The sequence below is a fragment of the Leptinotarsa decemlineata genome, unplaced genomic scaffold, assembly GCF_025532065.1.
Source record: "Leptinotarsa decemlineata unplaced genomic scaffold, Ldec_3_MD MMD2_tig00026358_RagTag_RagTag, whole genome shotgun sequence".
Lineage (NCBI taxonomy): Eukaryota > Metazoa > Arthropoda > Insecta > Coleoptera > Chrysomelidae > Leptinotarsa > Leptinotarsa decemlineata.
In genome coordinates this window covers 972,465-990,711 of record NW_027412703.1, presented here as the reverse complement: position 1 = coordinate 990,711, position 18,247 = coordinate 972,465, and the positions used below count along the sequence as shown (strand labels likewise).

The 18,247-nt window shown below is 34.8% G+C and overlaps 1 protein-coding gene across 1 annotated transcript in view; it reads right to left on the bottom strand.

Moving 5' to 3' along the window:
• Window positions 1-18,247, bottom strand: part of LOC111506192 (extracellular serine/threonine protein CG31145) — a 340,043-nt gene that overhangs the window by 132,736 nt on the left and 189,060 nt on the right. The window lies entirely within an intron of this gene.

Here is an 18,247-nt window from a genome sequence, read left to right as displayed (position 1 = left end):
GTTAAATTTCCATCAATGAAAAATGGACCTATAATATGATTGCCTAATATTCCGGCCCAGACATCCAACTTTTGGGGATATTGGGTATGTATTTCTGCGTATTGTCTTGGGTTTTCATCCGACCAATAACGGCAATTGTGGCGGTTCATGCAACCATTTAAATAAAATGAGCTTTCTTCCGAAAAACAGATGTTATAAATCAGCTCGGGATTTTGCATTAATCTCTCACTCATACCCTCACAAAACTCCTGTCTTCGGTCAAAATCATCCTCATTGAGTTCATGAACAAGTTTAATTTTGTAAGGATGGAATTTGTGGTTTTTAAGGATTCTCCATGCGCTCATATGGCTTATTCCGGCCATTGCTGATAAACTTCTGGTACTTAACCTGGGATTGGGGATAACTTGACCAATCACTTCAATCGCATTATCGTCATTTACTACCCTTCTCTGAACATTTCTTTTCTTATTTAAAACCGAACCTGTCTCCCTGAATTTTGTGACCAAATCCAGAACGTGATTTCTGCTTAGGTGTTTATCAAGGTTTTGCTCGTTGAATAAAATTGATGTTCTATCAGCATTTTGGTCGTTGCCAAAAAATAAAGCAATAACTGAAACCCTTTCAGCAGTAGTGTAAGGCATTTTTAAACAAATAACAATACACGACGCGTTCAAACAAAACAATCGAACGATGTACTAATGAAAACTGGAAGAAGAGGAATGGGTATTGATTTTAAAAAAGGAATTTCATTCAACAAAAAACTGATAAGAAGAACTGCTCGAATTTTTTTTTATTTAGGCATACAAATTACCGAGTGGTCTGTCTAATGTATTATTAACATGGCAATTTAAACTTCAAATTATCTCAAAAATCAATCGTTACAAAAATTTACTTTTAACAGAGTTGTAAAGGTATTCGAAAGACCTTTAAAACAAGGCGTTACTCGACCTACTTTCCCTATCTAAATAAGGATCGTCGGACGCACCCCTCCGAGGGGGCTTCTGGATATGCATAAAAATATGCCAAAACGTTAACAGTATTGTCCTCATTTGAAGTAAGAGGTTTCGGTAATGTTGAAGGCGCTTTTAACATGGAGCCATAGTTAAGGAAATGATTTTGTAATCTTACAAACTTCCTCTCGTTCATTGGTGTTGATTCAGGATACATTTGGTTGAATTTTCTACAAGTTCTGGCAATCATTTTGTAACCTCACAAACTTCCTCTCGTTCATTGGTGTTACTTCAGGATACATTTGGTTGAATTTTTTACACGTTCTGACAATGATTTGATCACTTTGTACATGTGTATAATAAATAATTTCATAAGAACTTCGTTTGAATAATCGATATTTGCATTTATTTTGGAAGATGATTCGAAACACCGTCGATAACTCTTTGTAAATTACTTATAAAAGTAACCGAACTGCTATAAGCTTGATAATTCCACTGCTACCTAAATCCAAATTCTAAAAAAAAATAATGTTTCTAGAAGAAGGGACTTTATTGAAGAACGAGTCCAAAAATGTATTAATATACGGGGTGTTCCATTTAAAAAAATATAATTGCTAGGACTTTTTGATAGAAGTGGCAACGTCGCAATGCTGAAAATAATTTGGATCGATAGAACAGGTAAGGAAATGTGAGAGGTGAAATTTTCAGAAAAATCATGCTTTGCGTTTTCCAGAAACATCTAACCTACCATCGACTGTGAGTCACGCTGTATAATATCAGACAATGGAAGTTCGAACTAATGAAATTCCTCATTCAATGAAATCACTGATTCAAGGAAAGAAAAAAAACCTTTCGATTTTTGAAAATACCTACTGAAATACACTTCATAAGGATATTAACAGAATACAGAGAAACGATTTCATTGATATCCCGTTTATGATTAATCCGAAAGAGATATTATTTTGAGGAGATAATAATTTTCGAGAAAGGAAGGTTTTGGTTTTCTATTTCTCCATATTTATACAAAATATATGGGAATCTTCTAAAGAATGGAAGAAAACAACATATTTCAAAGTGAACTATTTCATTGAGATTCAATGAGAAGAGCCATTGAAGAGGTTTATGGTCTAAATAATTTGTGAATTTTATAACAAAAAATATATGGCCAGGAAGATTTTTTAATTCCAAACAATCGAATAGAGTTCATTTTCTACAGAAGAATCCTAGGGGTGCTCTTAGAGCAGTACCTGTGCGAAAGTGGTGATTCACATTGGATTCGAATCGCTGGAGATAAAATCCGTTTGGAAAAACGTTATTAGGAAGATTATTCCCCATAAAACCAATTCTCCACATGAAAGAGTTCTTGAACAGTGAAGTTGTTTGGATTGTTCTGAGTTGAACCTCAAAACGATGAGTAGCCACAGTTCGTTACATTTTTCTATGTACCGCTCTTGGTGGAATCTGATGTGCCAAGTTACCTCAACACTTCCCGTGAAAGTATCTATAGAAGAAAGACAAATCTCCAACCTTTCTTCAATATTCCAGACTATCGAAGTTTCAAGTGATGTTCGCGTCTGAGCTTTATAAAGCTTCAAAAGTTGCTGAGGTGTGTACAGTTTTCTGGTTCAGAACAGTGTATCAAGCTTTTCAGACGGATCCTTTGCTATTCAATACTAAGGTGATTAAGGGGGTCAGCCAATAAGTCTTTATCAGAAATAGCTTCCTGTGTCAGAAAATGACCCGAGGTCAAAATGGATACGTCGTTTGGATCATTACTTAGAGGACAAAGAGGACGTGCATTTAGAATAGACTCTACTCGACACAGAATGGTGTAGAACTCCTCATAATTTAATATTTGGAAACCAATAGTTGGAATAAGGTGATTTTATAGTGACTTGATGCCAGCCTAGAAAAGCCTGCCAAAATGAGGTGCTGACGGGAGTTGAATGACTATTCGATGCGCTCAGTTGGAATGGCTTGTTCCATAAGTCTATTGAGTTTCCTATAAGCTCCAACAAATGCAGTTCCATTATTTACGACATTGAACATCACTGCTGCTGTCTATGTTCAGGAGGAATATTTTCAAGAAATGAAGAATGGTTGGCAGGCCATTTGCGAAGTTCAGAACCTCCACTTTGCATAAGTGCAATTAATTTCGATTAAAGCTGTTTGTTTGGCTTTATGTAAGTTTGGAACACTAGATACGATATCATCTGTATAAAGATGAGAAGCTAAGACTTTAGATGTCAGAGAAAATGTATCTGCTCATCCTTCGACCAATTGCATGACTGCTCTAAGAGCTAAATATGGCGGAGAGGAAACTCCAGAAGTGATTACTTTTTGGATCGTTTGGAGTAAAACGCCAAAGGATACGTTGGTAGTCTCGATGCTCTGATGTCATCATAATTTGATAGTACACTTTCTTGACATCTGCTGTGATGTAAGGATACGAACAAAAATTTAAGAGAATCGTAATAATATCATTTTGTGATTTTGGGTCTGTTAAAAGAGTGTCATCGGGGCTTAGCCCAGCAGCGTCCTTATAAGATGCGTAGAGCACCACTCGCACTCTGGTCATAGCACTTTCTAGTTTGACTACAGAATGATGTGATAAGTAGTAGGTAGAAGGACTATGGGACTGTCTTTCATGTAGCCTGAATCAACAAATTCTTTAATGATCTAATGCACTTGTAGCTTCATTAGATAAGTGGACTGTAGTATAACATAGGATTGTGTGATTTGAGGAAGTTCCCAATAGAATTTTGTTCTGTTCGGATCATTCCTGAGTATGGCTCTTCAGCTTCCTGAAAGGACATTCCCTGCAAGTGGCCGTCGATGGATATCTTTCGAACACTTTCAGCATCAACGATGTTGTTCCCTAGCGATCCGTATTGTGTCCAACCCCTCTTTTTATTGTATAATAACGACGTAATCCAGTAAATTGCTTTGCTGACGACAGCACACTTGTTTCGTCATTCCATTTGGATTCTAGGACATCGACTACGGAGGCACATCTTCACCGGCAGCAGGAGGTTGACAATCTTAATGAGGATCTGGAAGTGATTTTGAATTGGGGTGAAAGTAAACAGGTTCAATTCAATGCCACAAAAACCCAGGCATCGGTTTTCTCCAAGAAGATGAATGTCTTCAAACTGGTTATAATAATGTCAGAATAGACAATTCCGTTTTCTAGTTCAAAAAGTTTGTTGGGGGTTGAAATGGAAACCAATATGTCTTGGCACAATCATGTCGCTGGAATTGCGAAGGCTGCTTCTCAAAAGCTCGAAACACTGTTCCGAACCAGAAAACTGTACACACCTCAGAAACTTTTGATGCTTTATAAAGCTCAAATCAGACTTTCTTTGGAGTATTGTTCTCATTTATGGAGCTCTGCCCCCAAACATACCCAGAAGTTGCTGGATTCCATCCAGAAAAGAGCCATCCGCCTAATTGGAGACGTGAACATCACGCGCAACTTTGATAGCCTGGAACAACGAAGAAAGATTGAAGATTTGTCTCTCTTCTGTAGATACTTTCACAGGAGATGTTCAAGTGACTTGGCACATTTGATTCCACCAAGATCGGTACATATAAAAAATACGCGACGGACTGTGGCTACTTGAACTTTACTGTTCAAGAACTCTTTCACCTCTAAAACTGCGTTTATATGGAATTAACTTCCTGAGAATGTTTTTCCGAATGAATTTCACCTCTAGCGATTCAAATCTAATGTGAATCGCTACTTTGCGCAGGCACCACTATAATACTTGTGTTTTGTCTTTGAAAAAAGTTTATTGCTTTATGTATTTTGTGTTTGAAATGAAAACGTGTTTTATTATCATCATGAATACACAACAATGAAATGGGAAAAAGGAAAAATACGTTTTGAATGTTCAAAACTGCTCTATTTGAAAAAAAGTTCAAAATTATGAGAGGTAGTCCAAAAATAGTTCATGAAAACCGCTTAGTGAAAAAACTTTTGAGAAACCCTACCAGTAAAGTTGAAATTAACTATGCATAGTCACGTTAGTTCACTATATATTATTTTCAAACTGTAAATGGGATACTTTTTAGCACAATACTTGAAAATAAACGATTGTTTAAAAGTTCTCATTTATCACCACTTACTGTTATAACCGTCACGTTTACTATTAGAACAGTCGTAAAAGGTGGTAATAATTTTGGGAAATGAAGATAAAATTGATAAACAAGGAACTGGAAATCAACCAACGTATGACCATGTATATTGAAACTATTGTGGAGAATGAGGAGTATCGGAATCATTGACAATGTTTATTTCCGATATTCTGGCAGATTCAGGATAATATGCTACAGAAACTCATCACGGACTTCAAGAATTTTCATCTTCGAAGCAGATTACTATCTTACGAAAACAGGCTCAATCCAAATCACTATGTTGAAATGGTTTCTCCGATTGTTAGAAGTAGCTGATGGTACAGCCCTGTACAGAGTTGGCCAAATTAAACACTTTTGGAGGAAAACTCCTATTTTCAAACTAGATAGATGAATACTGATGACTGTGTCTGAGGGTCAAATTTTATGACAAACCTTGGATAGCCAACACTACTTTAATTGAAAACTCTATATTGTAAAATGGTCTCAAGATGTATAATTATCTTCTTAACTACTTGAAATGCATAGTAAACTGTACTGAATTTCGAAAATCAACAAATGTTTATATATTCGTGTAGGTATGTTATTTTGTTTATATTGCATTTATATTTTATATAACCAATAATTTTCAGAAAATGTGACATTCAAAATTTTGATTTTTTATTTTTATGGTAGGACTCTAGATATTTGTATCAATCGACTAGCTTATAATCTGATTTCACGTACCTAATTTTTTTCTTTCTTACAAAAGCAATGTTCACCAAAGCTTTGTTAATAAGAGTTTCTCTTTGGACAAGAAAGCATATTTATTATTATTATTATTATCAGCCAGGAGAGTTGTTGTTTCCTGAAAGGTGTCAGTCTATTAACCTACAAGTCTGGTTCACATGTACTCGAGTTAGCTCTTTTTGGTGACATTTTTCAGCCCTTTCCAAAAATTACGACCAAGGTGTTATTCGATTCGTATTTTTGCCTAGAAATTTTAAGGTAAGGTCCGAAAACGCGCCGATAAAAATTACAAAAATTATAAACAATTAAGTGAAAAAAAATGAGGATTTAGTTTTTTTCTTAATATCTCGGAAAATTTTTAAAATTTTAGAGATTTGATGGAAGATTTGAAAAGATCAATGAATTTGCGTAAGAAAAGTCCGGACTCCCGAAACTGTATCTCGATTATTTATAATTTTTACTGAGCCCTGAAAATAGAGCCTAAAGCGGGTAGTCTGGCTTCCGCGCGCCTTTCGTCACTCTGACATAAAAACAAAAAAAAAATAATTATATTTAATGTAAATATTAAGGAATGAAAAAAATTCATGTAATGTTGGAATACATCAATAAACAATAATCCGCAGTCAAAAAAAATTTATCACAATTTTAACGTTAATTATAAATTTGTTGATCAATAACTTTTTCTGAATTGAAAGATAATATAAAAATCCCTATAATTATTTCATTAAACTAAAACCCTGGCATTTTTTTCCTTTGGTGAAGTTATTCTTAATAGGCAAAAAAATAGATTACAGTTGCTAAAATAAAAAAATTATAATTTTCTATTTTTTTATTAACAATTGAAAATTAGAATTTTACAAAAAATACATTACAATTTTTTTTTAATTTTTTATTGTTTCAATGTCTCATGGCTGAAAACTAATAATTATGTTATTTTATTCTTTACAGCTATTGCTAATACATTTATTATACACAAATACATTGTTTATGAACAATTCAAAAACATTTTTTCTGCATTATGTTAATCGAAAAAAATCATGATTTTTAGAAAAAAAATGGTTTTCAAAAAAAATTTCTTTGTTGCTGAAAAATGCGTTTGTTAATTAACAATCATTTTGGGCAACTAAATATTAAACTTGAGGAACCGTTTTTTTATCATAAATTCTATTGTTCTTTAAGGTTTTGAAAAAAACATTTTTTCATTCTTTTTTTAATTGTTTATTTGAAAAAAAAATTGTTATGAACAATTTTTTTCAATACTTTCTTCTATAATAAAAGCAACTATGTGTTTTTTTTAATATATTCAATTTTTTATAAAACTTTCAATATTGTGATATTAAAAAAAACACATAGTTACTTGACAAAAAAAAGTAAAAAAAAATAAATATAACAAATTTTTCTCTAACAATTAAACAATTGAAAAAAGAATAAAAATAAAAGTTTTTTCAAAACCTTAATGAACAATAGAATTTATGATTTGAAAAAAACGGTTTCTTAATTTTAATATTTAGTTGCAAAAAACGATTGTTAATTAACAAACGCATTTTTTAGCAACAAAGAAATTTTTTTAAGAAACCATTTTTTTCTAAAAATCATGATTTTTTTCCATTAACATAATGCAAAAAAAAATTTCGAATTGCTTGTAAATGCGTTTAATGTATTTGTTTATAATGAATTTATGTTTTAGCTATTGTTAATACCTGTGAAAAATTAAAAAAAATAGTATTAATTAGTTTTTAGCCATGAGACATTGAAACAATAAAAAATTTAAAAAAAATTGTAATGTATTTTTTATAAAATTATAATTTTCAATTGTTGATAAAAAAAAAGGAAATAACAATTTTTTTATTTCGGCAACGGTAATCTATTTTTTGCCTATTAAGGATAACTTCACCAAAGGAAAAAATGCCAGGGTTTCAGTTTAATAATTATAGGGATTTTTATATTAAATTTCAATTCAGAAAAAGTTATTAATTAACAAATTTATAATTGGGATGAAATTTTTTTTACTGCGGATTATTGTTTATTGATGTATCCCAACATTACATGAATTTTTTCATTCCTTAATATTTACATTTGATATGTTTGAATAATTTTTTTTGTTTTTATGTCAGAGTGACGAAAGGCGCGCGGAAGCCAGACTACCCGCTTTTGGCTCTATTTTCAGGGCTCTGTAAAAATTATAAATAATCGAGATACAGTTTCGGGAGTCGGGACTTTTTTTACGCAAATTCATTGATCTTTTCAAATCTTTTTTCAAATTTCCAAAATTTTGAAAATTGCCGAGATATTGAGAAAAAACTAAAGCCCAATTTTTATTTCACTCAATTGTTTATAACTTTTGTAATTTTCATCGGCGCGTTTTCGGACGTTTCCTTAAACTTTCTAGGCAAAAATACGAATCGAATGAAACTTTGGTCGTAATTTTTGGACAGGGCTGAAAAATGTTACAAAAAAAAGTATATGTGAACTAGACTACTGTGTAGGAAGTTGAGACTGTCCTGAACGAATTGTTCCTTCAGATGATTTGATTTATAGCCAGTCTTCAAGTATGCCCACTGACTATAAGTGAAATGAATAGGAAAAAGTGATTTCCGTATAAGCTCAATGCTCATGAAAGTAGTTATTTCGGGAAGGCCTCTTCTTCGGGTGTATGTCTGAAATTAACTTAAAGGCAGTATCTACACATCACTGTGAAGAGTTTATTCAGAATTCAATTGCTTTCTTTCTCCCTTTGAAAATTCTCCTCAAATTTTTATATGAATCTAGAGAAGTGGAAAACAAAATATTTTTCCCTAGATATTGATAATACATTCAACACCATGAGCACCATTTCAGGTTTCGTGAGATATCAATAATTTTCTATTCTATGTTACAAATGTTTTTTCTATTCAGAAATTTACAGCACGTTGAGTTTCAACCGACATCAAGTATTAAAGTATTCTGAAAAGTTCAAGAGATTAGGTATATGTAACCGTCAGAGCCATAACTGTGGATACGTGCAAACGAAACAATTTTTAACTTCTTTGTTTTATGATTTCCTTGGTTTTTCTTTTCGCTCCTTGTATTGTCCTTCATGATTATTACTTCATGAACATTTGAAAAATATATTAGTTTTACGACCAACTCAGCGAAGCCGATGGTTCAAAATTATTTGTGAGCTCTGGGATTTGATACTAGCTTGAAGAGAAAAGTAGACTGGAGTTTAAAAATTAAAATGAATATATTCTCAGAAATAGGTTTTTGGGAAGAAGTCAATGTTTTGAAAAAAATCAGTATTAAAATTTTAAATCATCTAAAAGAACATTTCGTTCAAGCCAGTCTCAACACCCTACACAGTACGTTAATGGACTGACACATATCGACACATATCGGACAACTACTCCCCTGGCTAATACCACGAAGGACGTTGGATTATATCCGACAGGTGCCTGTGCAAGATTCTTCACTGAAGTTATTCCTGCATATGCTGTTGCTGCTGCCGCAATAGATTTTCAATTATTGGAAGACACTTGCAGACCGGTTTCGGGTTGTTTGGCCACTCGTCAGTGCAAAGTGGTGTATATGATCAACATAAAGTCGATGATTTCCGATAATTAAAAATCGAATTCCGTCAGAGTATCATTCCTCGAACTAAGCTGAAGCATACAACAAACAACAGGTTTGTCGTCGCCCCATCTGCCTGTGAACGAGGTAACCAACTGCATATCCGAAATTTGCCCAATTCCTCGTATAAGGAAAGAAATCTTTCACGTTTAGTCAGTGGGCATACTTGAATGATACTCTGACGGAACTCGATTTTCAATTATCGGAAATCATCGACTTTATGTTGATGATATACACTACCTTGCATTGACGAGTGGCCAAACAGCCCGAAACCGGTCTGCAAGTGTGTTCCAATAACTGAAAATCTATTGCGGCATTTCCCACAATAAAATCCACAATGTTTTTTTGAAGGTGGTTGACAATGTTTCATGGTGTATTTCATCAGTTCGGACTTCCATTGTCTAATTTATAATAGTTTTATTAAAACAACGATAAAAATAAAATAAAAACAACAAAAAAAATCAATTGGCGCTCCGGGGCGACTTCAGCTGCAGGAAAACCCAGAAAAACCTGCAGCACCACATCATCTGAAGATCTTGATCTAATATAATATAAATTGATTTGAAATTCCTGAAAAAATATTGAAAAGATTAACCGGAAATATGAATTTTATTGAACAAAAAAACTGAAATTACAAAGAAATAACATAAAACCGAAACAATAACCAGAAAATAAAAAATTTAAATAATAATAAAAGCTGAAAATTAAAAATTATTATTAACAAAAAATTAAAAATAAAAACTAAAAGATTCCAAACCAAGTTATGTCACAACGTTTCGATTGTTAGTATCCACAATCGTCTTCGGGTGATAACTGGACTTATTTCTCCGAGATCCGACTATTTATACGTCATTCGAGTGTTTTCACCTTTCCCCTCTTCCCTCTCCCTGCTTCATTGGTTTTAGCGGGAGATGACCGTTTGGCGGGAGTTGGTCGCTTTTCGCTTGATTATAGGTTTCCATATGTTACGTAGTTCTACGCTAGCTTGACTAAATGCGTTGTTGGACAACATATACGCGGCTTCTTTGAAATTTCTCCCAAACCAGTGTTCCTGTCTGTAGATGATTTCAGCTTGAGCCCACTTGATATTATGTTGATGAGTCCAAACATGCTCTGCTATTCTAGCGTGGATTGGAATCTTTTAATGGAAGTCCGAACTGATGAAATAGAATCCACAATGTCGGAAATTACTTTTCGACAGTGTCTAGTCAAGTTAATTTTCAAACAACTCAATATCAGGAAGGCGTCTGGCCCTGATGAAGTGCCCGTCATTGTACTTAGAAAGTGCGCATATGAACTCGCATCAGTATTTTGCAGACTTTTCAACCTGTCTTACAAGAAAGGGGTTTTTCCTTCTTCTTGGAAGATTGCTCGTAGTCAGCCAATTACCAAAAAGGGCAATAAAAATCTTCCAAATAACTATAGACCAGTCGCTTGCTATCATTGAAATCAAAAATCATGAAGAAAGTCGTAAACCACCATATCCTCAATTATTTGGAAGGCTTCAACATCTTGAGCGATCATCAATATGGCTTTCGGAAACAAAGATCAACAGGCGACCGTCTACCGTATGTCACCCATATTTGAAATGACACAAACAAGAAACACGGAGAATCAAGAGCTGTTGCGCTTGATATTTCTAAGGCTTTTGACCATGTGTAGCATGAGGATTTGCTGGCCAAACTTCGATGCTATGACTTGTCGAATCATTTTTGTGTATGGTCCCTCAGTTTCCTGAAAGAATACTTTCACCGCCAATGCTGGTGTTCCCCAGGGATCCATATTGTCTCCAACCCTCTTTTTATTGTATTTCAACGACTTATTAAAAAAAAAATCAACAATCCAATATATTGCTTTGCTGACATCGGCAGCAGGAGGTTGCATCCTCAATAAGGATCTAGAAGTGATATCGAATTACCCTGAAGTTGCTGAATTCTATTCAGAAAAGAACCATCCGTTTAGTTCACATAAGAAGTTTTCAACACAGTGAAAGAAATTAGATGTTTTAATTCGGAGCAAGCCACCGAAGAAAAAGAGAAAGAATGAATTATTTTCACAACATAAGTTCTTTGACAAATTTGTCAATCTCACGAACACCAGTTTCACAGAACATGAAACTCGTCTATTAGAAAAAGGTCACAATTACCTACAATATTAAACCCAACATAAATTCGACAAATTTAGAAGTTTTGGGAATTGATACAGATATCGCGTTGATGAGGACATGTTACGCCAAGAAACATATTGCTGCAGAAATTTTAAAATCTGAAAAGATGCATAAAGGTAGGTTCAATCCGGAATTGAAACTAGTGAAATCCATAAAAGAGAAATCGGCAGAAGATACTTTTGTTTTTACGCTAGCTGATAAATGCAAAACGATCATATAGCCATGAACAAAGAAGAAGACGTAGACTTACTAAATGCTGGCATGTACGATAGTCTCAGAAACGACCCCACTCATTTTTATCAGAAAGAAGTCAAGGAAACTTTGAAAAATATTCATTATGTCATGGATGAAACGGAAAAATTCCGATCGTCAGTCATGAACCCACAACCACCTAAATTGTATTCGTTGATTAAATTACACAAAGATAACTACCCGATGAGACCGGTAGTTTCTTTCGTCACAGCTCCTTCAGTTAAAATATCCGAAAAACTCATTGCAATTATTCAAAACCACACCAATTCCAAATCAAAATTCGGTTTGAGGAATTTATACCATTTGATCAATGAAATTCAAGATATTACACTCCCGGATGATGCCAAATTGATTCCATTCGATGTAAAGAATATATTTCCCAGTATTCTTCCGAATTGAACGATTACTCTGGTGGAGAATCTATCGGACGAAAACTCAATCAATCCGGTAGTGAAAAATGAAATATTAGACTTGCTTACAGTGTGTTTGTCACAGAATTAATTCCAATTCAATGAAACTTTTTACTCATCCTGCAAAGGTCTCATAATGGGAAACCCATTCAGTCCTATTCTGGCAGAGATTTTCATGAACGAATTGAAGAGAAATATACACAGTAACCCACTGGCAAGAAGTTTCGTGTATTGGTATAGATATGTGGATGATGTCCTGGTATGTTTCACAGAAACGAACAGACAGTTGACTAAGTTTTTGAAGTTCATCAATTCTCTCCACTCTTCTATCACATTCACAATGGAGATGGAACAGGACGACTATATAAATTTTTTGGACTTGACAATAACAAAAGGTAACAACAAACATGATTTTTCAATTTATTGATTTTTCTATTGTGTTTGTGTTTTGTCCTTAAAAAAAATAATTCCATTCGTAGGTAAAATTCGTGAAAACAAAATCCTGACTAATTGAACAATTTAGTGGTTTATATACGCAGTAACTTTCCGGAGTGAATTTCTCATGACAAGAGAAATTGTAGTTTTCTTGGAGTAATTTTGCTAGTTGCCACTAACAACTTTGCGGTTTGTTTCACTTCCGAACTTCTGAACAGGAGTTGATATGTTAAATCAGCAATAACTTTCGGGATGATTGTTATGCCATTAGGCAATCTAGGCAATTGTTCGATTTGAATAGAAATGACAGATATTCGTTAAAAATTCATTCTAAAACTTACCAATATAGATAGCTCTGTTACGCCAGCAACGCAAAGTACGGAAATCGCATTTAGAAAATGCCAAAATTAGGTACTTTTTAGATGCTTCTTAGGTACCAAAGTCAAAAATTAGGTGCTCTGTAAGTTACACCGCAACTCAATACTCTAAGTTGCGTTGCTAGCAGTATGTGATGCTAGCAATGCAATGCAAATAATAATAAAATAATGAATGTTAAGGGAATACTATTAGGTGCTAATTAAGTGCTAAACGGTGAGGATCGTAAAATTTTCTAATTAATAAACAAAAGCTTTCAATTTCGCAAAACAACAGATCTAAGAATCAGGTCTCTCGTAAACGAGGACGAATGCTCTATCAGGTATAAACTAAGCGAGGTAATAAAGTGCTAATTAGGTGCTTGCAAGAAATTGAGATGAAAACGACCGCGATAATAAGTGAAAAAAAATTCGAGATACCTGATTTGAGAAAAAAAATTAACAATATGCAATAAAGTCTTGAGATACTCGTGAACTAATACATTGACAATCAAAATAAAGTGCTAATTAAGTGCTCACTAGATAAATAATAGTAAACCTATAATGTTCCATAATGCCTATGGGGCATTATACAAAACTACTATGACTGATGGGCTGAGTTCTTACAGTACGTTTCTCGATAAGTAAGGGTATGAGAATAATAGCGAAATTGAAAGCTTTTGTTTATTAATTAGAAAATTTTAAGATCCTCGCCGTTTAGCACTCAATTAGCACCTAATAGTGTTTCCTTAATATTCATTATTTTATTATGATTTTCATTGCGTTGCTAGTATCACATACTGCTAGCAACGCAAAGTATCGAGTTGCGGTGTAAGTTACAGAGTACCTACTTTTTGACTTCGGCACCTAAAAAAGCACCTAAAAAGTACCTAATTTTGGCATTTTCTAAATGCGATTTCCGTACTTTGCATTGCTGGCGTAACAGAGCTATATAGATTACTGTAAGGTTTTCACTATAGCAGATTTACATAAACCGCCAAACGTGTTTATCAAATTCTTCTTTCGGTGATTTTCATAGATAGCTAATATACATTTCATATGTTTCTCCTGCACGAAAGAAAAAATCTGGAATTGATTTCAATTCATCATCAATAGTTGTCAAAATGGCGAGCATATTTCGACACATTTTTCAATTCATATAAAGAGTGTTTATTAAACATGCGGCATAAATTCAATGGACTATTCCTTGGAAACCTTTTATGATTTTTGATACGGCGCTTCGTTTTGTAGATAAGGGGCGAAACAAATTTCGACAATAACAATTTTGGTAGCCGAAATGAAAGTATAACGTACTACACTGGACCTTCCAAGCAATAAGAAATCTAACAATTCCGTTGGTACCTATCAGTAACATTCTGATTACTACAAACGGCTGCAGACATTCGATTTGCTGGCTGTAACGCAACTAGAAACGATCCTGGCGTTTTTGAGAGAATTCGAGAGTCGATGAGGAGGAGATTGGATTCTTGCATTGGAGCAGGGAGTTAGGTTAGGTTAGGTTCAAAGTGAGTGGCTCTATTCAACCCTCCATCGCAACCCGCAAGGGTTCATTGTGGCTCACACCAATTCACACTCCACCAGATAAACTCAGTTTCTTAACGGAGCCGATTAGGTCTTTTAGGTCAGATGGTGAGAGGACGGCTCTGCCGGACTCTAAAAACCTGATTGGATCCCCAGCGGGGCAGGCACAAAGTATATTCCCTGCAGTTTCATCATATGCAGAGACTCGGACTGTCTTCCGACAGTCCGAGTCTCTGCATATGATGATTCAAATGACAGTGACCTGTGAGAAGGTCTGTTAAACATCTTAGTTCATCCTTACTGTAGCACAACAACTGTTTGGTATCAAGATCCAAAAGGTGAATAAACGCCTTGGAGTGAGCCAATCCTGGAAGATTATGCCAGAAGTCCATAAATCTTCTTGCCATCCAGGTGTTCAATCTTCGTTTGGCAAGCCTAAAGTGATGTCAATGACAGGTTCTGGTCCGATGGAACTGCTTGCAGCACCCTCTTTTACAAGGGAGTCAGCGGCTCCGTTGCCTTCCAAGCCAATATGGCCAGGAATCCAGACCAGAGACAATCTGTTTTTTGGCAATTTGCTACCAATTTAGACGTTGCTCACTAGGAGCCAAGAGCTTTCAACGCCGCTTGACTGTCCGAGAATATTTTTATTGACATATCTTTGAGGTTGGATTCATCCAACCTCTCCACATACAATTCAATAGCGTAAATTTTTGCTTGAAATACAGTCGCATAGGTTCCTAGGTAGGTTGATATCTCTGTCCTGGGTCTGCGATTGAAAACACCTGCACCAGAACCGGAAGGTGTTTTTGATTCATCTGTGAACCAACAAGTATCTGCCCTTAATATTTCCTTATCCCGAAGGATCCAGTCCTCTCTTCTTGGAAACAGTATTTTATAAGGCAGTTCGTAGTTAACAATTGGATGCATAAAATCAGAGGTCATTTCCAGAATGCTGTGATTTTCAGTATCAACCAACAGTCTGTTGCACTCTGCATTGAATTTATTTGTGCAATTGGTAATGTGCACAAGTCTATATGCGGTTCATCTAGCCTCTCTCTCCAGAAAAATGTGGATAGGAGGTAGATCCACACCGCTGACGGTGTGGTACTGATGGCACCACTGATAGCCAGACAAGCATGTCTCTGTAAGCCAGAGAGCTTCGCTTGGATCGTTTTCTGTAAAGCCTTCGGCCACCAAGCAATTGCACCATACGTGATCATTGGCCTGACAATCATCACATAAATCCAATGGATTTGTTCGGGACCTAAACCCCAAGTTTTACCACGAATCCTCTGACATGTCCATAGAGACAGTCTGGCTTTGTGTAACACTCTTTCCAAGTGAGCATTCCAGGTGAGTCTTTTATCAAGGACAATGCCAAGATATGTCACTTCCGTTCCAAATGGAATGACCACACCATTGAGGGAAAGTGGCGTTAAATCGTTTCATTCTCTTGGTGAAGGGAATTAACACAGTGTTGCCATCAGTGGTGCCATCAGGCTGTAAAGCCTTCGGCCACAAGGCAATTGATAATAATAATAATAATAAACGCCTTTTATTGTCATTCTAGAACAGTACATAATTGGGTCATTCATAGACTGTTGGCGAAGTCTAGCTCAAAGCTATTCTACTCAACCAACAAAGGGACACAGCCCAAGAAAAGAAAAAAAATATATATATATTTATATATATATTCTAACAAATTGTTTGGCAAGATGTAAATTATCAGACTAACATGAAATAAAATGAGATATAAATTATAACTTGTAAATTAAATTATGGGTGCATACATAGCTAGCTATAAAATCATGATAAATTGAAATGGAGTATGAGCTGTGAATGAAGTAGTCGAAGTAATTAATATGCCTGGTCGTATAAATATGCTTGCTGCTTACCAAGTAAAAAATGCTTTAATGTATATTTGAACTTATTTATATTGAAAAATTTGAATTCATCAGGCAGAGTATTGTACATTTGGATGGCATTGAAGACAAAACACTTTTGGAAAGATGCAGTTTTGTGCTGAGGCATGGTCAAGGTAGATTTGTGCCTGATATTTTGTGAATGTACTTTGAATCGAGGAATGAATTTATTAATCAATGCAGGCGGGTTAGGATCATTTAAAAGTTTGTGAGTAAAGGTACCCATGTGAAGCTGCCTTCTATTGTACATATTGAGCCAGTTGCATTCTACGATTTTATGTGAAATATGTTCATATTTTCTAATACCATAAATCAGTCTTGCGCAGCTATTTTGCACTTTTTGTATTCTATCCTTATCGACTTTTGTTAGACATGGTCCATAAAGAAAATCACAATAGTTAAAGTGACTCAGGACAAGTGATTCACACAATGTTCACTTCATTTTGAAGATGAGAATATGACGATTATGGTAAATAAGTTTCAAGGATGCGACAGATTTTCCAATAAGATTTTTTATGTGCTGAGAGAAACGCATGTCTGTATCTAATACTAAACCAAGATTTCTCGCTGAGTCACAGATTTCCAGTGGAGTATTATCAATTTGAAGATTAAAACTATTCTTCAAGAAGTTCATATTATTTTTACTACCGAAATATAATACACCATAAGTGCACCATAAGTGCATTGGTCTGACAATCATCACATAAATCCAGTGGATTTACCGCAAATCCTCCGACATATCCATAGAGACAGTTTGGTTTTGTGTGAAACTTTTTCCAATTGAGCGTTCCAGGTGAAATTTTTTTAATAAGGACAATCTGTTTGAAAAAATCTGTTTAAAATCTGTTTTTCCGATAATCAGCTATCGCCCCCATACGAACGACAACTCTCAGAAGTTGAGAAACTTATGCGAGCTAAGGACTAACGAGGCCTTACCTTTTAACGTGTGATTCCTAACACGGTTGCAGAATCATCCCAGCTTCAACTAGATGAATTCTCTCGAGAAAAATATCTGGTCGAGGCGGGAATCGAACCCACCGTCTTCCGATCGTGAATCGTTCGCACTACCACCGTGGCCAATTCCACAATAAATGCGGGTAGCCATTTTCTACAGTTCTTGTAGATTAAGAAACATCACATGTAATTTGTGGTAATGAATTGTTATTGTCGAGATTCTTTCACGCTCAGTATTTTTGAAACGATGCGCCCTTTCAAAAATCATCAAAGGACAAAATATCCTTAGTCCCTTAAATTTTTGCCGCATGTTCAATAAACTTTCTGTATAAGCTAAAAAAATAGATCTGTAGTGCGGCTCATGTCAACTGAAACAGAACTAAACAGAAATAGTTTTCAACAAAATCATTTTGAGTACGATAGCAATCGTTTATGTTCTAGTTGTAGAAAAATGTATGTGAAGTAGGCATTCACACATAGGACAAAATTTTCTCATTCGATAATTTTCGATAAAGAGGGTTCTTCATTCCTCATTTGGATATATTGATTAAATATATTATACAAACAAACTAATGAATATTTACAAATTATCTGAATGGACTGAAAAACTTTCCACTGGAGAGTGAAATCCACATTTCTTTTATCTTTCTTGCAATCGAATAATCTATCGCACACACAAACTATTGTATATCCTTTGCATTTTTGCGTTCATTGGGTTTTTCTCATTTGAATGTTCATCACGTTCAAGCGATAAAGCGGAATCTAATTATTGAAAATTTAGCACCCTCTT